Here is a 6,000-nt window from a genome sequence, read left to right as displayed (position 1 = left end):
TGTTGTGTGTGTATGCATGTGTGTGTGCATGTCATTGTGAAATAAGAAAGAACACAGCTGCTTTCATAAACATATGCAGAACAGTGGCAGCCTCCAGTTCTTCAGACACGGATTGTCCCAAATCACACAAGTCATCAACTGAATAATCAGAAAAGGAAAACAGGATATTTTCAACCAAAGAAGATGAAAGCCGATTTAAATTGGTCCTGTCATGGTTTCAGTCAAACAAATCCACAGTTATTAAAATTAACATGCAGAATCATCAAATAAGTATTGCCAGGTAAAGGAGATAGTGACTGCAGCTAAATTGTATAACAAGAAAAGTTAACTTGACATTCTGGTACAAGGAGATCAATGAATATGTCGATAGGATGGGACTTTAAGCCAGAACAGAACATAAACCTTGGTCAAAAGAATCAAATTCAGCAGATTTAGGTGACTAGGGCTGTATGTGAAGAAACTATATAAAAATCCGTGAAAGGGAAGGTGGGCTTCGGTGGAGATCTAATGAGTAAGTATAAAAATGGTTCAAGAGGAAAGAAGTGATAGTACCTTGGGAATTCAGTACTGGAGGGAAAGTGGGAGCGGAAGAAAAGTGAGAGAAGAGAAGGGGAGAGGGGGAGAGAGAGAGACATTTTCAAATATGGAGTACAAGATGGACACAGTATAGTTAAGAGGGACATTTAAGAGTATCCAGGTATTTTTAATGTTCTTAAAACTTGAGTATCTGATAAATATTTGCCATACCTTGTTATTTCATTGCTCAGAAAGAAGGAACAAGAACAACAGCCACAATTTACTGAGTAATAACTCAGTTCCAGGCATTATGCTACATACTTTGAATATATGATCTCATTTAATTCTTTCAACAATCATGAAAATTATTATCCCCATACAGGCGGTAATTGGTAGGGCCATTTTGTAAAGCCCTCAAATTTTGGGCAGGGAGGGGATTTACTTTACAGTTATAACATTACCCTAAGTAATACAGAAGATCAGGGTAGATTCTCTTGAGGAAATAACTGTGGAACTAAGATTGTGGAAGATTAAGAATTAGACTAAGGGCATGGTCTCATGGTTTGTGAGTTCGAGCCCCATGTCTGGCTCTGTGCTGACAGCACTGTTTAACTAAATAAACATTAAAAAAAACAAAAAAAAACAAAAAAAAGACTGGGGGTGGGGGGTGGAAATACAAGACTATTCTAAGCACAAGGAACAGCCAGTGCAAAATTCTTGAGGCAGGAGTACTCATAGTGCATTTGATGATTTTAAAAGTGGAGTGACTGGAGCACAGTGCAGGGGCGCAGGGGTGGTAAAGCAAGGAAGCTGGAGCAGGAGACAGGGGCTACATCAAGTATTCTGGGTAATAGCCTAAAAGCTATGGAAGAGTTTTTAAAGGGGAGGGGATTGTTCACACGTGTTTTGCAAAGGTTCTTTTGGCTGCATTGCAAGGAATTGATTAATTGAAGAACGAGAGTGGAAGAGGAGAGACCAGTTAAAGTAGCCAATGAGAGAATAGAAACTTGGTGAAATGGACAACAAACAAAAACAGAACAAAACTAACCTTTATATAACCTTCCTCCATCTGCCCTGTGTCAGTGTATGGCTACCCAGTCTAGACCATATAATCCTTATAAGTTCCAAACCAGAGGAATCATCTTTGCAACTCCCTCTACCACAACTCCATAAGGAATCCGTTACCATTTCCTATTGGTTTTATTTCCTTAAAAACAAAACAAAACACACACACACGAACACAAATTACACTTGGTCATTTACTCTAGTCCTCTCCAATATGCCTGGATGGTCTTTCTAAAATGCAGAATCCTCCATCAGTGTCCATATACATGACTTTCGTTTTTTTTCTCTTCTGTCCTTAGTTTGTTCTCTACTGCCACAGGACTTTTGTACATGCTGTTCTCTCTTCCTGGGACTCAACCTCCACATCCCAGCTGCAAAATTCCTCAAGAAAGACCTCTCTTCCATTCCCAACTGCCCTACTTTTGGGTCTCCTTGTATATTTGACTTTTTTTGTGCCACAGGAATGTCTAAAAATTTAAAAATCCCTCCCTAGCTATACTGAAAGCTTCATGGAGGCAGGTTCTATCTCTGTTGTACCCCAACTATCTATAAATCTAGGTTGACTGAACCCTTAGATTTTATGGAGCTTGTTTAAGGGTTTTATGTTACTTTCGTCGCTACAGAGCCATTAAAATGAGTTTTTGTGTCGTGGCAAACAACGATAGCTCTTCCCTCTAAAACAAGTGCAAGAATAAAGGTAAAAGCCAGGGAGGGATTCACTTCCCTGGCAAGCACTGCGCGTGCGCTATCTGCCAGGTTCTCAACTCTTGAAGACGCTCTGGCCAGAAAATCACCTTAGCGCCTGCTTAGTTCGGGGCTGCACAACCAGAGGGCGGGGTCCAAAGAGGAGGAAATGGTCACTGCGCCTGCGTCCGCTCCTTCTGGGTCCTAGGCTGGCTGCGCAGGCGCATATGTACCATTTTGACCGTAAACATCCTGCCGATTTGAACCGAGGATTTGGGCGGCAGGAAGAGCCGCGGCGTAACGGCAGCCATCTTGTTTGTTTGAGTGAATCGGAAAGGAGGCGGTGGCTGTGGCGGCGGCGGGAGCTGCTCCGAAGCTACACCTCACAGGGGCTCCCCCCCCTTTCCCCGCCCCCTCCCCCGACCCTTTTCCCCTCCCCAGGCCACCCAGCCCGCCCAGCTCCCGGCGGAGTACAAGGTAAGATACTCGGCCGGCCCCTCTTATCCTCCGGCTCCCTCCCCCTACCCCTTCCCTGCCGTCCTGCCGCCTAGGAGCCGGGCTCGGGGAGGGGGGGTGGGGGGGGGGAGCGAGGGAGGAAAGCACTCGCCGTATCCCGGGACGGTGGCCGTGCTGCCACCCTCCGAGCCCTGGAACGGCAGCGCCGCCTGCCCAGGCCGCTTTCCCCGGGCCCGCCCTCGGCCAGGACCCGCGCAACCTGGGCCCGCATTATCGCTTGTCTGGTAACAAATGGTTCTGGTCCGTTCCAAGGCCGAAAAAGCCGTTACTCCTCCAGTCCCTCGGGAGCCACATCTCCCGGAGGAGGCAGAGGAAACCTTGGGTCCTGGAGGGAAAGGAGGAGGTTTGAACGAGCCCGCTCTGGGACTGGGCCGCCTACTCGGGCAAAAATGGCTGTCTAGGAAGACGCGGGACGCGGGGCGGGCGGCGGCGGCGGGTCGGCGCCCGCGGTGGCAGCTCGGTGGGGCAGCAACCGTCTGCCGAGCTTGGGTGCGGGGGGTCGGAGACGTGCGGGCACTGCCCTCGCGGGCGCTGTGGACTCATCGCACGGCGACGGGCCCCTCGCCAGGGATTGCTGCTGCTCCCCCTCCCCTTTTTTTAAGGAAATATTTTACGTTGGGAATATTACACACTGGACAGACCAATAGAAAACGAGACCAAGGGAAGTTGCTTCTGATTCTTAGGAAATTAGCATAATTGGTCCCCCCCCCCCACCCTACTTTTCTAATGATTAGGGATATTGAGTGTTTTGATAATTGATGTAGAGACGCTTTGGGAAGGTGGTTTCTGACAAATGCTTGAAGTCTTTCTCCTTTCTGAGAAAGTCTTTGCAATTGATCTGCTGTGATAGAGTGGGGTGACACTATCTACTTGTGGTGCCAGACCTAGCGGCATTCTTTCAAATTTGGAAGAAGGAAACGCTGGAGGGTTTGTCTGCCCACCCTATGATTGTAACGCTGTCTTAAGGGTGCAAAACCGCGCTAGTGCTTTTAATGATTTCTGGTAAAGGCTTATGTCTGTCAGCTTTCTTTGCAAGCGAAGTTTAATATTTGCTTTCATAATGCTGTTTAGAATCATCACTGAAATCCAGAAAAAAAATTCTTTTTAAAAATGAATGCAAATGCCAATGAGCTGTGTGAATCGGCAGAATTTTAGAGACGGGCTGGAGAAGCTTTCCTAAGTGTAGAGTCTTTAAATTTATTTTTGTTTTTAATGTTGGAGGCAATTTACAATTATTTTTAGAAAGACACTGATGAGAACATATACCGTAACCAGTGATTAAATTATTTAACAGTTCGTAAATTGTTGAGGTGACAGCAGTGCATAACTAATGGACATGGTGCTTTTCATAAACAAGTCAGAATTACATTGGTAAAGAGTAACCTTAATAACTTTTTTGTTTATAAAGACGACACATTAGTACACTCTACACTTGTTTTTCACTTAGAGTGGTAGGTTTAAAGTATTCTGAAAAAATTTTATCTTTCATAGTTTGGTGCAGAAGGGAAATTTCTAATGTTTAAGAAATAAAGGTTTTGTGTATTTTGTTTAAATGTTGTGATGTCAGATTGTTAGGCATGATCATGCTTTTTATTTTCTGCTGTGAGATTTTTTTCAAATTTACTGTTTATTTACATCCCGGTAGGATTGTGCTAGTTTGCTGTTCTGTTTCATTCTCATCCTTTTTGGTTAACATCCTCATTTTATAGATGTGAAAGCTAAGACTCAGTTAAATAACTTTTAACCATTACAGAACAACTCAGGAGGGAGCTGAATTTGAATCTAGGACCTTTTGATTGTAAAATTGTTGTTCAAAGAATGTTAGTAGCAGAAGGGTGGGGAGCTCTAGTGTGCAGGGTTGGAAATAACTTCTGTTCCTGAGGCAGCCCCCAAACCTCCAGAGATCATCACATTCTTATCTGAGTTTTAGGTATAGATGTTTTCCAAAGTTAGTAAATCACTGAATTTCAACCTTCCAGGTTTTTATAGTTTGTGAAAATGAACCACACAGACTAAGCAGCTTAACTTGTTAGTTAATGGCAAAGCAGGATTGTGTCTTGACTTGCAATATAATAGTTTTTACTTTGGGTGATATTTGTGTATGTTCCAAGTTAAAGTCGAACAGTACAAAAAGATAGGTGTCACTTTCCCAGCAGACCCGCTTTCCAAAGGTAACCAGTGTCATCAGTTTATTTGTACACCACAGATAATTTATGTAAGTGCATTAAATATATCTTACAGAGAGAGCCTTCCTTTAAAGAATACATATATGTATACCATTGTTTAAGTCTGCATGGAATTCTGTTATATGGCTGTATTAATTTGTTAAAAGTCACTAATTAGCAGCCAGGTAAATTATTTCTAATGTTTTGCTGTTAAAAGACATGCTGGCAAGGCAACACAGTGTTGCGTTAGAGGTGTGAGCTCTGAAATTCAAGTTTCACTTGCATTAAATGCTAATGACCTTGGTACATTGTCCATTTTCTCTGTTTCCTCATATGTAAAATGGGCTGGTACTTACCTCATGACTGTCGTTAAAAGGATGGACACATCAGTTTTTAACATTTTTTGTTGTTATTATATATCTCAAGGTATGCCATTGGCATTATTACTGGAAGTGCAGTTTCTATTTCGAGTGTTTGAGATTTTCATAAGATGTTGGCAAATTGCCCTTAAAAGAGGTTATCCCAATTTATACAACCATTGTCCTGCCCTGCTTTCTAACAGATGAGTGAAATATCATAATGACTAATATCATGGTAGAAACATTGTATCTACATTGTAGAAACAAGGCTGTAATTTGCCTTTTTTTGTAAGATCATAAATTGTCATTTTTTCCATTTCTAAATATGTTCAAAAATACTGATTTGTCATTTCACTTTAGACTTAAATTACTTTTTAGGCTATATTGAAAAAAGTTTGCTGCTTTAGAAAAAAATGAGAAATCCTGAAATTGCGTAAGCTATCCTCTCAGACCAAATACAGGCTTTATGCTAAGATCTTTTACAAAGGATTAACAGACTTAGAATTTTCAACATTTACAGAGATTAATCAACTTTTTTTTTAATTAAAGTATGCTAATACTAAGAAAAAAGATTGTTCAAAAGATTGTACTTTATTTAGATATAAGCCAGTTGTTGATCTACCACTGTGCTTCAGACGTCCTATAGTTATTAGGGTGATTTCCTCTTGCTAATTGTTTCCCAGAATAACTTTTGC

The 6,000-nt window shown here is 42.1% G+C and overlaps 1 protein-coding gene across 2 annotated transcripts in view; it reads left to right on the top strand.

The window, feature by feature from the left end:
* Positions 1–2,543: 2,543 nt before the first annotated feature.
* Positions 2,544–6,000, top strand: part of RAD21 (RAD21 cohesin complex component) — a 29,961-nt gene continuing 26,504 nt past the window's right edge. The window contains exon 1 of one of the 2 annotated variants that reach the window (XM_060611187.3): positions 2,544–2,742. The gene's annotated coding sequence lies outside the window, so the exon portion shown is untranslated. The remainder of the gene's footprint in view (positions 2,743–6,000) is intronic. The other variant, XM_060611186.3, reaches the window with a different exon arrangement.

Source organism: Panthera onca, chromosome F2 (assembly GCF_046562875.1).
Source record: "Panthera onca isolate mPanOnc1 chromosome F2, mPanOnc1 haplotype 2, whole genome shotgun sequence".
NCBI lineage: Eukaryota > Metazoa > Chordata > Mammalia > Carnivora > Felidae > Panthera > Panthera onca.
This window is presented reverse-complemented; position numbering and strand designations above follow the sequence as displayed.